This window comes from Vidua macroura, chromosome 3, assembly GCF_024509145.1.
Source record: "Vidua macroura isolate BioBank_ID:100142 chromosome 3, ASM2450914v1, whole genome shotgun sequence".
NCBI lineage: Eukaryota > Metazoa > Chordata > Aves > Passeriformes > Viduidae > Vidua > Vidua macroura.
The window spans coordinates 29807644-29821978 of record NC_071573.1 but is presented as its reverse complement, the minus strand read 5'-3'; the positions used below and the strand labels follow the sequence as shown (position 1 = coordinate 29821978).

General features: G+C 37.3%; 1 protein-coding gene across 2 annotated transcripts in view; it reads right to left on the bottom strand.

The window, feature by feature from the left end:
• The window catches only part of PPM1B (protein phosphatase, Mg2+/Mn2+ dependent 1B), a 57203-nt gene that overhangs the window by 27867 nt on the left and 15001 nt on the right, over window positions 1-14335 (bottom strand). For both annotated transcript variants that reach the window (XM_053973351.1, XM_053973350.1), the window contains exon 2: window positions 4235-4379. The gene's annotated coding sequence lies outside the window, so the exon portion shown is untranslated. The remainder of the gene's footprint in view (window positions 1-4234; window positions 4380-14335) is intronic.

Genomic DNA, 14335 nt, shown 5'->3' with positions numbered 1-14335 from the left:
AAAAAAAAAAAATCAAAGTTTAGTCTTGGTAGAAAGCTCCTCTGTATCCATCCTGCAGTCTCTCTCTGGTGTGTGTTATGTGCACATATAGACTTTATGCAGTACATCTGTCTACACACACTGCAGATAGTTTTGATTTTTTTGATCCTAAAAACCTTGGTCTTGCTTCTAACTTACTGACCTCAAAAATACTGGCACCACATGAATTTACATTAGGCCAACAATTATTGGAGATGGGCTGTAACAGCTACTCTAACTATGTAGCCACAAATACTGCCAAACAAATTATTGCAACCTAAGAATGAGATCTGAATATTTTATTTTCACTTAAAAATGAACTACACAGAAGAACAGTTATTACTATTCCTGGGTTTTATTTGGAGGATTTGGGTTTAGTTTTAGGTAATCTGTGGCCATGGGTGTTGGCTTTAGGAAGGATGTCAGCTGACCAAAGATACTGACAGAAAGAAAATAAGTATCAACATAAGATGCCAATACAGAGTCTCCTACCAAAAACTCTTACTGCCAGGATACTGTGAAAGAAGCCAAAGAGACTTCTAAACCAGGAATTCAAAAAAATTTTGCAAGTCAGCCCTACTACCAGGTAGCATACATGCCTAGGAGCTACAAGCGTAATTTTTAAATTAAATTCAGCACAACATGGTTACAACAGTTGTGGAAAAGAACAAATAACAAAGATAAACAAAACACAACATTCCCCAACCACATTACTTTAAACCAGCAAGTTACAAAGGAGATGAAGATTTCAGAATGAACTTCAGCTATTTTGAATTGGTCTAGAGGTACAAAACAATCACAGGCATAATTTAGTGCTGTATATTCACACCTATTTTCAATGTCAGTAGCAGTACCTGAAAACATTAACGATTCTGCTCTGTCTCAGCTATTCACCACTACATTGTGCCAGCAATTTCTTTTCTTTCAGAACTGCTGGCTGAGATATTTTTGCCCTTACTCTTTGAACTGTTTCACTGAAGAAGTGCAAAGTTAGCTTTAGTATTTTGAAACTTTGTGACTTTGACTGCAGTGGGTTTGGAAGCCAGCAGCTTAGACAGCAGATCCAAGGAGGCTGTAACCTTCAACAGAAAAGACAAAGAAATAGAAAGGAGCACAAGGAGCTAGGTTAAGGGCTATAACCTTTCTAGCTATGTTAACACGAGAAAAAACATGCTTGTGGTCCTTTCAGAGATTAATTTTATAGTCTGCTTTCTTGCACTTTACTAAAATATGGATGATGCTACTTAACTACAGATTTTCCAGCTTAGCCTATGTGGCAACTATCTGTCTCCCATGAGCAAATTGCAAACTTTATGCTGAGGCTTCTTATTTTTCTGGAATGCAGCTCAATAGCTACAAAGTTAGAGATCATACCTCAGATATTCAAGAAGGACTTCACAGAAACCTTGAAAATGGACTCTGCATCTAGCCTTCTAATTACTGCACTTAGTACAAGGTCATCAGTGCCCAGGTCGATATATTTTTTAGTCACAGAGCCTTTATCATGCAGCTTCCTTCTTAATCAAGTTGCAGAAGTCAACTTCACACAGCTCTGTGGCCAAATGAAAACTTAAAAAAAAAAAAGCAGTGCTTTTCTTAGCTACATAGATTTCTGTGTTTGCCAGTATGACTTCTGATCATCAGCAACCCTTAGCTCACATTAGTACCACTACTAGGGACTTAACTGAAGAAGTATGCAGTGTCATTCTCAGTAAGAAAGAGACTACTCTTGTCAATGTCTTAATTAACGTCACTCATCTTAGGTTTTCAGGGAGCATATTCAGGTTTTCTTTACCAAGACTTCCTCCAAACACTACGAAGACTGGGAAATTCAATCCCGTTTGTTACCTGCAAACAGTTTATCTGGGGTACAGAGTAACTATACAAAAAGAAATACAATAGGCAAATACCCAGGCTGGTTCACCAAATACAACAAGACTGGGCCCAGACAGTGCAAAGCAGACTACTGCTAACAGCACCTGCCCAGGAACAGGATGGAAGCTAATGTCTTTAGAAGTAAAGACAGCTCAGCCTAAGTCAGCATTCATGCTCTTGCACCATTTTCTTAGACTGAAGTGCACTGGCACTTCAGTGAAATAGGCTTACCTGGTTAATTCATATATTACGTGTCCAGGCTTATTACCCTTGAAATCACATTTTGTCCTTAACTCAAACCCTGCAACTCAGTGTGGCTTTATTATACCACGTGGAAGTCTGCACTGTACTGCTGCCTATTCCTACTGACCATACAAGACTTCTATCTTATGATATTTGGTGAAATTCCTTGTCTGTACCTGCTCATACTTCCTGTAGGCAATAAGCACGTTCTCACTTCTTTACTGGGCTGTTCAAAATAGTTGCACAGGTGGCACTTGGATACTACAAAGCATTAACTTAGCATAAAAGTAATCCTTCACAAATAAAGTTTTTAAATATTTCTATGCAAAACTGCTGTTTTGGTTCTTTACATTCAATAAAGGACCAAGTACTTTGAGTTAAATTTAGTTTGTTCCTTTTCAATCATCAATCTAACAAAGAGCAGCCAGGTTTTTACTACAGAATCAGCACCTCAGATTTTAAAGAAAAAGAACCAAAATTTATCCACTACACTACTGGTATTCAAACGGAATAATTTTACTCCTTAGCATGACACATTATGTCACTGGGAGTTCTCCCTTGCTCAAAATTTAAGCATTTAAGACAACTTTTCTTACCTTTTGCAAAGTCTGTTTACAAAAATTTTCAGACACACTTTTGTGAGAACAGGGCATCAATGAGTCACCTATTTTTTAATCTGTGAATTATTCCTAAACAGGTCTGAAACACCAGAATAAGTGTTCTGCAGCAGGTCTGCAAAACCACAGTAAAGCAATACACTTTTATTTACATAATTGAGGGCTGGTTTCTTGAGTCACACAAAAATCTGAGGAAGCCAGACACAAGGGTTGGGCTGGATGAGTGCTAAAGGTCCACTCAAATTGTGACTTACACAGTATAAAAGGTTGTGCCTTTTTTCAACATGTTACATCACTACAAAATAAGTACAAACGTTCAATCAACACAACACTAACAAAAAATCTCAAAACAAACCACATTGGAACCCTTCTTTCATTTTAGCAGCAGAAAAACCAACACCACATCCTTGGCACAACCAACCTATCCATTATTGAACTTCAGAGCAAGACAGATAGGACTGCTTCAGACCAACAGTCCAGACTCCTGCCTGCCACTACTGAAAAGAGGCAAGCAACTCTTCCTGTCAAAGACACTAAAATGTGTAATCAAGGCTCCAAAACCTTTGTTTGATCATAATTCTGAAGACAGCCACATGCAATAAACTCATTTCAAAGACAGTCTTCAAAACAAATAGTCCCAGTTTAAAAACAGAACTAAACTTTTCAGAAACATACAACCCAAAATATGCAATCTCTATCACAGGTATTTGTGGTGATATGGGATTTTTTTCCATTACTATGGTCTTGCAGCATTGTATTTATCCTTTTTTTAAAAAGGATTTGAAGAACATTTGACTCTTAGTTCCCTATACACAAGTTCAGAAGAAGGTGACAGAGTGTGACAAGAGTTCTCAGTCATTGTCAGGTAAAGTTAATGACAGAAAACCAGCAGCCAAAACATTTTCATTGACCTGGAAAAAAACATCAACCTTTACCCTTGAAAAGGTGGTTCAAAAGCTGAAGCTACAGGGGACCTTGTCAGGGAAATTTAGAGATTTTCTGTAACTGATTAAAACAAGTAATTTAAGTAGCACTGCTGCTGTTAGTGCATTTAAGGAAATACAGACTTTGTAGGGAAAAAAGCCACATGCAGACAGTAAACTGATCTCAACACACAGTGGGTAAAACACTTCATGAACTTTTACTGACACTGTACAGTCTTCAGTTTGAGGACATAACTTCTCCAAAATCTGGTCAACAGACATTTTAGGTGGTGAAAAATTACATTTTCCTGTCCCCATTTATTAACAGTGCTTTGTATTTTAACAGAAAGAAGCTGTATTTGAAATTATATTTCCTACCTATTAAAAATAGCAGTAAGAAAAATTCAAATACATTTAAAGAAGAAAAAAACATCATTTTACCCAATCTGTTCAGAAATTTCCATTAAATCCATGGTCAATTACAAATTGCACATTAAAAACACAGTCAAAGGAATGACATATTCCCATAAATTTCCAAGTGGCAGAATTCGTTCTTACCTGTAATTTTAACCTTGTCAAGGTTCTAGTTCAGTGCTGAAAGAATTAGTTTACATTCCTGCTGCCAAGAAGCACGTAACAGAATGACTTGCAAAACCTTGAGATAACAGTGCAGGACACAACATCTGCTTTATTTTGGTATTTCCTAGAAAGAAACAAAGGAAGTAGTTAGCTACTCCAGATGGCATACAACAGATTTGTACATTAATTTTTTCATGAATACAACTTTTTCCTAAATAGAAGTGTTTGAACTAAAGCTGTGCCTGGATGTGCAAAGACCTTTCAGTAAACTCTCTAAACACCATATTCAAGATTTATGCTAACAACAAATCAAATTAATATTTTTCTCTATTTCCCTCACCAACACTGACAAGTACTTAAAAAGTCATCAGCCTATTACCTGCCATTCAAGTCCCTAAATTCAGTAACAGAAGGAATAGCTTTTGCATGCCTGCTAGCATCACTGTGCTGTCTTAATTTTATTCACCTACACAGATGATGCAGCACACTCCTTGAGTGTTTGACATGACTTAAACTCACCATGTGCAGCATGTATAATTTGTGAGCTCTTTATTCTGCCTCCTTAGATGTAAAAATGCACAAAAGTTTAAAACAAAAGCAATAAGCTTCAACTGCAAAAGTATTTCAGATCCTCTGTAATATGAATCATTACATTTCTTCAAAAATAGTTTCTAAAAAATTAACTAGAAATTCACCTTAAAACATAGAAGTAGTGAATAACCAACAATTGTGGATCAGCAACAGCATCTAGCCATTGTTTTGAACAGAATGCAAATACCCAAAATCCTTAATGGATCAGAGACTACATATTTAATCTTACAAACCACTGCATCTTACAGAACTTCTTTTAAGAATACACTGGTAGAAGGAACTATCATAGGAAAAATTCTGGATAACAGCCAGCTTTCTCTGGGACAGGAAGGAAATAGACGTTTTATTGTGTCAGTGAAGATCTTAAACTGATAACAGCACTCTGGATGAGCTGAGTGATAAAGCAGACTTACTGCTGACCTTGACTTTAAGCCCACTGACAGAGGAATGGAGTTACGACAGCATTTCATTATGGCTCGCATCTTCCAAACACTCAGTAGTGCTTTTCAACTACTAAAAAGTGTCAAAGGCACAAAATTGCTCAAAAGGACTACTTTTTCGCCTTTTGAAGGAGGAGTTCAGTAAGTTCCAGGCCCGTAGCTCTACAACTGTTGCAAGCCCTGAGTTTTCCCCAGAATTCTCTCTTCTTATACACCACAATAGGATGGAATGTTCAAGGAACCAAACTAATCCAGAAAAATTATTTCCTGTCACTTGAGGTCTACAAACCAGCTTAGGAAATGTCAGATAGACAAGTGCCAGCAACAGAAATGCAGAACTGGGAGCTGCTGCCAATTCATATTTGTTCCAAGTATTGTGTAACTACACCTTAAGCAGCATGCACTAAATCATTAATGAACTCTGAAAAAGTATCCTAAATCATTGTATTGAACTACAAGGCAAATGCCTCCCCAGAAGGTAAAAAAGCTTCAGTAAAAAAGTTGGCTCCACATCAAGGAACTTCAGGGAGTAAAATGGAACACACCCGGTGCAAATTCACAAAGTTGTTTAAAATAGCTCTTCAACACACAAGGTTTTAGGACGCAGACACAAAACACGTGGCCAGGACATGGCTCCCTCCATGCACTGTCCCCCACCTTCAGAACACCCTCCCCAGCCAGGAGCATTACAAGGTGCTTGCACCAAGTGCTCAGGAGCCTCAGTGCTTCTGTGGCCAGTGGCCTTTAAAAGTGGCAAACTCACAAAAGCAGCCCTGGAAGATGAGCATTCTGCTTTTCAGAAACAAGAGCCTTTCAGCTCTCCCAGATTCTACTCTACAGAGGATGTGAGAGTATTCCTTAGACCAGGATGACTTTAAGCCAGAAGGTTGCTTATAGTAGATTCCAAAATAGATATTTTGGGCTAAGAGCATTTTACCTCAGAATCTGATTGCATTTATACAAATTCTATGTACACTATCTCACTTCTCAGAAGTGAGGAATAGAGTATTCAGTGTCCCAAAACACAAAAACACCTTAAGTTATAGCCACCACCATTGAATATGGCACAACAAAGGGACACTACTTCTACTTAATTTGCACAGTAGTGACTCTTACCTCTCCAAATAAGCTGCATGGAATGTTTCCTCTGAGTATGAAAAGACATTTAGATTCATGATACAGCTTTGGGATAACAAACAATTATATTCAGCTCCTAACAACTTGAGTGCCAAAAACACTCACAATACACAAATGTAAATGTCTTGTCCAGATATCATCATATATTACATCACAAGAATAAAGCTGAATGTTTCCTGTTAGGAAGGCTTAACAAAATTACAAGATGTATTGAGCATTTTATTTGGGCTACTGAAGGCTTTGCACTACTTAAATGTGTAATATTTTAGTATGACTAAGTTAGTTCAGTAAACTATTTTGCTACTAAAATATCAGCACCATACAGTAGGATAGTTTTCAATTGATAAAAACTTAAATATTCCTGGGTTAATAAAGCATTTGAATTTGACCATGTTTACAGTATTTTCTTCAGAAGGTAAGACCAAACGGACAAAGCCATCATAAGTACCTCACTGCTAAAGAACTAAACTCACTATTCGAAAATAAGATCATTAAGAAAAAAAATGACACAGTCTAGAGAAATTTGAAGAACCCTATCATATTATTTACAGAGCGTAGGCACCAAATGCTGGTTTTTCCAATGATTAAATACATACTTAATAATGCTGCTCACAAAGCACTAATGTTCCTCAAGCGGAATCCTAACATTCGAAACAAACAAAGCTACTACAACATCCAGTCCTTTGCAAGTTTCCAAACTCTGGCCAGAGAAGTACCAGAAAAACAGTGTTTACTCTGCCTCCTAACCAGCTAGACCTGGACTCTGACCTTTCATTGATAACCAAATCACAGCTGCTTTAAAATAAGCAAACAAACAAATCATTAACTGCACATCAACAGAAAGAGCTATAATCTGATGTGCCCTGATCCACCCTATGACAGCACAATACCACCACTGTCAATATTGTCCCCCAGAACTGTAAACTGGGTCCCACATACTGGAAGATGTTGCAGAGTAAGAGAGACAAGGAGGGAGAAAGAAAAGAGCAGCAGTGGATGCCACAGGTTAGCTAGTAAACTGCAACCTACCAAGGGCATGTTTCCAACATACAGTACACCTAAGGTAACACCCCTTTCTTGAAAGAGGCATTCATTAAGATACTTGACATTTTGGGGAAAGTGAGTGCGCAGGGGAACGCGCTAATGCTGCAAATTCATGCAGTAGCTCTTCCTTATTGTACCTATATGACAAAGCCAAAACTAAACAAGGAATTATTTTCTGCTTGCTTACTTGAATGCACAACTTCCATCCTACAGAGAAAGTTGTTCATCCATTGTAATAAAAGATTCTCTCTACATTTGCTAAGTGGTTCTTCATTCTATACAGAACCAAGACTGAACAAAGTCTTGATTTGTGATTCTATTGTGAATCAACCAAGTCTGAACAAAGTCTAGATTTGTGGATTTGCAGGTGTGGGTGTTTATGGTGAATTCTTTTTCCCCTCTTTTCAAACATGGAAGCTGTACTAAAACATTCATATTAATCAGTTAAAGTAAGGAGACCTAACTAAAGTTCAAAACTAAGAACTCTATGAAGCAATTTAGATGCTTTATCCTTTTTGAAGCACTTAATATTATGGTTTTGAAAAATCTGCAAAAGTATCCTTCCACTGTGTTTTAGAAGTAAAACCCAGAACTTCCTGAAAAGCTAAATGCCTTGAAATAAATTTGCTTGGGGTTCCAGTCAAAGTTGAGTTAAGCAAGTTGAAGTCTGCAGTTAAAAGTTCTATAGCCAATTAGTAATTTAAACTATTAAATGATGAATTTCCAACAGGAGTACACTGTTAGACCAGTATTTCCCACTCACCTAAAAGCTTGGTAATACCATGGGCTTAGCATTCAAATTAGGTCCATACTTTTAAACATCACCTCACAAATGATGGACATAAGTTACAGTATCCAGAAAGCTGCTTTTTGACACATCTTCCAAAAGATATTCTGAATTTTCTTCCTGCAGGCCTGTCTTTAATATGTATTTGCACTTTTGTAATTCCTAAATTCTCTGTGACTCACCTTCAGGTAAGCTTTAGATCAGTAAATTCACATTACGGGTGTGGATATCTTGGCAGCAATGGTAGCTTAAGTGATATTTACTCTCAGCAGCCCATTCCTGTTCCATGCTCTGTGGCTGAGCAGACAGCTATGCTAGTACAAATGAATGCCTCAAGCAGAGACTGCTCATCTGGCTGATGAGGAAACCAAACTTTGTTGAATTATACAAGCACAAGATGAAGGGAGACCAAAAGCCAGCCTTACTGGAGTTCAGAATGTGCGCATGCAATCTGCATTTGCCTACTGGGAAGCACTTACTTCTCTGTTCTTCTGTAATAGATCAGAGTTATGCTCAGCACAAGTCAAGCAGAGAAATGTAGAATCATCTCTCCATCAGTTCTGCTGGGCAGCTTTGCAAACAGCCAGCTTTAGGAAGAGAGGAGGCTCAAGAGCACAGCCATCTAACACAGTTTAATAAAACCACCCAAGTACAAAGCTCTTTCATTTTCACTTATTTGATCGTTAGCTGAACTAAGCAGAAGGAAGTACTTTCAACAGTTAAAATAAATTCCATGTATATGTAAGTTTTCTTCAAAAAAATCCTCTCAACTGAAACAACAAAGCATTGTAAACAGAGGACTGAAGAAACTGAGGCTGCTAGGACTTTCTAGAGAAAAGCTTGAAAAAGTTTCTAACTAGCTTTTATCTTACCTTATGTAATAGCTGTAGTGCAAGTAAAGTTCTAGATACATACTACACCTTCCACAACAATCCAGGAGTCACAGACTGAAAAAGACGTGTTTGTATTCTGTATGGGTTTGTGGTTTTCCTTGATGCAAAGGGCAGAGTCTACAATCATTCATCTCCCTGATGGGGACTCAAAATTCCAGCTCAGACACACTGAAGTGATATGCATGGGCAACCTAAGATCATATTTACTATTACTGCAGTGCCTATCATTTGAGCATATTCTTACACTGCTTCTCCTTTAGGTAAATTTAGTATCACATAACTAGCTAGAACACCTGGGTAGCAGTACCCTATTGTGTCAGTTTGAAAATATCTGTCTATTTATTGTCTTTGTTAACATCTGGCCTTCAACCTGATGTTTTAAAAAAATACAACCACTACTGGTAGATTAGATTTTGTAAATGTTCACAAAACCAGCCTGAGTGCTGGTCAGATGTTCTGAGAAAGAATCCACCTTATCTGTTACCTAATAATATTACAAGGCACATTTTTTCTGAAGTCCTCTGGTACAAAACAGTATGTCCCTAAACCACACCTCACTTGACAGTCTCATCCACTCTACCTACTATAACACTATTAATGAGCATCCAGAGTCTGTCATTCCTTTGCCTAGAAGAGAAAAGTATTAGTAAACCATAGTATTATTCAAGCTCAGGACAAATCTTGGAAATAAAAACCCTCTGTTGATTATGCAATTCAAAAAGCTTAGCCCTTTCTAGTTAAGCCATTCAAAGAAGGCATCTTAAGCAGAAAACCATAAACTCCTACAGCATCAATTGTCCGCAAGATCAGAGAAAGCAACGTAGTTCAGATCAGTTAATTCGGTAGCAAGTACATGCTTTTGGATAATAAAGTCCATTGTTACAAACCTCATTGCACTGTAGGATACAGAGTTAAGAAAATTGACATAATCATATTTCATTACTAAGACAGCAAAGATGACTGAGCTACAAAATTTTAAGATGCTTTAGCTGTAGGTTAGAGTCCAAGTCTGATAGTTTTCAAAAGATTAATACCATTTTGAGTGTCTTGTATAAAATGGTCAGAAGAAAAAAAAGAACAGATTATCTACAGATGGCTACCCTAATTCCTCTGTGACCAGTATTCAGTGATTCTTAAGCCAGAGTCTTCAAATATTAATATTTATCTGGGTAGAGAACTTTACCCTAGCTCCTACTGGCTACCAGTGCATTTAGAACAGGTCAGCTTTTGAATCAAGTCTTGCTACCATCACTGAAGCTAATCAAGAGTTTTTTATCCTCAATACCGTATCTTAAATTTCTACTGTTTCTGACACTAAAAAAAAGAAGCTTAAACCTGGTTTACACATGTCTTTCTGCACAGACCCTGTATTTAGGACTAATATCCCACAAAGGATTCTCAAAGGCACAACAGCATCACATTTTGTCTGTTAGGGGAATGAAGCCATTACAATACTAATCACATTTTTCCCTATCTTACATATGTAACACAACCCTAAGTGTGACCACGAGTATATCCAAAATTTGGAAAGAATTTAAACTCCACAAAGTGGGGTGAAAAACAAAAAGTATAAAAATAACAGTACTTCATTTAGGACCAGGTACAAAAAATACAGCAAGAATTTGCTAATGCTGGTATGTTTGACAATGACCCAAATCAAGATGTATCAAATTTAAAAGGGATAATAAGAATGGGGTTTTATTTCTTTATATATAATACCAATGACTTCCCCTCTCTCAAATAAGGCTCCTCTTCAACTTGTAATGGTAAGTCTTTGGGTATAAATGCACTAAAACTGAGTCATCACAGCAGATTAAAAAAAAAAAAAACAACAATTTGGCCACTACTGATGTGCAGACAGTTACAGAAGGCATAAATTCTCTGCCACACTACTTAGACACTTGGATCTATTTGTAGCTTTTTTTAGCCATGTTACCACTTGCTAAATTTATATACATCAGGAGTTAAATTAAATGCAAAAAAGGTCATTCAACACCACAATAAAATCACCAGCAAGTTTAAATTGGTAACATAAGAAAACCAGTAGTACGAGCTGCCAAATATTAAGAGTTATGATGCTATATGCAGTTTAATGTTTACTGCAAAACATGCAGCTTGGAAAGAGAGAATTCAGGCATCTGTTATGTCAAGTCACAGCCTACACACATAATCTTTCAAAAGAAGTAATTTAAGTAATACAGGAACTGAAGGCTCCAAATAGGAATTGTTAAAATACAGTTTTAACTAAAAATAGTTATTATTATATCTCAATTACAGTTTTAGAACATTCTTTCCCTTTGTCTCTTCCAGATTAAGATGCTTCTTCTAATTACTAGCGAAGTTACTTCAGTAACAACATGTATTACTATTAACAGAATCAGCACATAGAAATGTAAAGGCAATGAAACATTTTTAAGAGGGTCCATTTGTTTAGAAAGTAATTTCCTTATTGCTAACATAGATTTATAACCTTCCTAAATCAGCCTGATTTGATTCATTTCAGATAAGGCCTATCTCAAAGCATTTTTAAGGCAGTTATAACCAATGTGGAAGGGAAGAAGCTGATCCTATACAATATATAATTATGTACTCCCATACTGTAACAAAATCAATATACCTGTAGTCAAATGATATTCAATCCATAATATGGTATGGAAAGTCATGTTTCAGAACACAGATGACTTGTCCAGACTATTTCAGAAAACACACTACTCTCCTTTCACAGGATGCTCCACTTCTGCATCAGGCTAGAGAAATTTTTTAAGAAGAAATCTAGTTAAAAGAACTACTATCTCTAGGAACTGCAGAGGGAAGCAAACTTCATTACCTTTTTTTCCTGACAGCAGGTTCCAGTATCATTGCCTGGACACACGGAATTTTTTTCAAGTGTCTGCATTGAGGCTATCTGAACTGTTTCACTTGTCATCTACACAAGAGTACTTGGCAAGAAGCAGCCACTTGGCAACTTGTAAGCTTAAGAACTCAAAAGTATTGTCCAATTCATTCTGCAACTTCAGTTCTACAATAAGTCACTTGGACTCACTTTTAATCAATAGTTTAAACTCTCAATTTGCAATATATATTTCAATGCTGAAGTTTAAGATACCTCTATTGAGTAAAAACTGTTTTAATTTTGCCACTATACCAGTATGACAATACATGTTGAACTACACCTGCAAAAATTCAAAGGGGAACTCTGTTAGTAAGAATGTTAAAAGTAACATACAAGCAGATCATGCCAATTTTCAAGAAATCAATTATTAGAGAAGGTGCTTAAGGGCATGACAGGCAGTCAGTGCCATGATGACAGACATGACAGCCAAAATTATTCCAGGAAAGTTAGCATGTTAATAATTCAACATTCACTTTATGCTACTCATCATTTCAGACATCAGCTGCAGGCAAATTTGGATAACACAGATTAAGACACCATCTCCAGCTCCACCAAAGGTTACTACTGCTCCTGTACACTGCTGGCTGCAAGATATGCCCTTGCTGGACTGAATAGTGATGGAAACATCTTAGCACAAAGACACACTCAAAAAAACCCCACATTAATTGTAGCAAGGGGGCAAACATCATATTCTGGTATCCCATTTATACAACAACTTGTCAAGATATTTTAAAACTATTTCTATATTCTAAAGCTCACATATCAGTCTTACCACTTTACTACCAGAAAGCTTAACCTGTATGTATTCTATATTAGTGTAAGAAACTATCTGGATGAAACTAGGAATCCATAAAATAATCATGGCACACAAAGGAATACTCTTAAATATTCTGGCATTTGCAGAATGACAACTGAAAGAATCAGATGAATTTAGCAGTTTAAAAGAAAAGCAGACAATTAGCTTGGGGATTACACAAATAATTCAGTAAAACCTACTACATAAAAAGCAGACCCCCCGCCACAAAAAATCAGAAATAGGTATGTGAATAGAAGACTGCTGATCTGAGCTTTCAAACAGATGCTGAACGCAGCACACCAAGTGCCAATTTCAGTAGGTTTCCACGCCTCTGAAACTGAAGAGCTGGCATTAGGCAACCAGCTGCCTATATAAAGTGCTACTTACACATTAGTCCCCAAAACATCTCCCACGTCCTTCTGAGTGCCTCCAACATCACTTCTATGACTTGAGACCATGGCCTTGTATTCTTTCTTCTATGCAAATACCTGCTCTGTAAAGCAATAGCTATGTGCTTCTCAAATCTTCAAAGAGTGGTTTGGGTTGGAAATTACCTCAAAGATCACCGTGTTCCAACCCACCTGCCACAAACAGGGACACCTTTTACTGGGCCAGGTTGCTCAAAGCTCCATCCAACCTGGCCTTGGACATTGCAAGGGACAGGACATGTGCAAATTCTCTGGGCTACTGATTCCAGTGCCTCACTACCCTCACAGTAAGAATTTCTTCCTAATATTCAATCTAAACATACCCTCTTGCAGTTTAAAGCCATGATTCCTTGTCCCATTAAAGCACACCCTTGTCAAAGGTCCCATTCCAGTTTTCTTGTAGGCACTCTTTAGGTACTGGAAGGCTGCTCTAAGGTCTCAACACAGCCTTCTCCTCCTCAGCCTGAACAACCTCAACTTTATCAGCTTTTCAACACAGGAGACGTGCTCCAGCCCTCTAATCAGCTTCACTATATATATATATATATGTTTATATATAGACTCCACTTTTCCCTGGGAGTGTTGTGGGAATGAAACAACAAACATGATTAATATTTTGTTAAACTGTGCATGTAAGCTGAAGGCAATGGCATCACTGTTGAACAGTGCTAATGGCTCCTACTACTTGATTGTGCTCCAACTTGCAGAAAGCTGACAACTGTGCAGGTGCTTGAAGCTATGGCTTTATTAAAAGAAATGCATCTGCCATTTCCTCCAAAATGTAGCAAACCTGCCCTATTTCCTGATATTTTGAAAGTGACTAAAATATTACTCAAAAGTGTGTTCACTCTTTGCATTCACAGAGAATTACAACAATATGCTCAGCACGGGACCACAAAGTAAACACAAGAGTTACTAAAACACTGCCAATTTAGTACAAAATTCCATATCATGCATCTGAGTATCAGTTTTGTAATTAGCAACACCTATACTACTCAAAAGACAGAAGTGCAATAAACATTAGCTACAAGTAGCAACCTACTTGACTATTTTAGTTAAGGAGCACAGCCA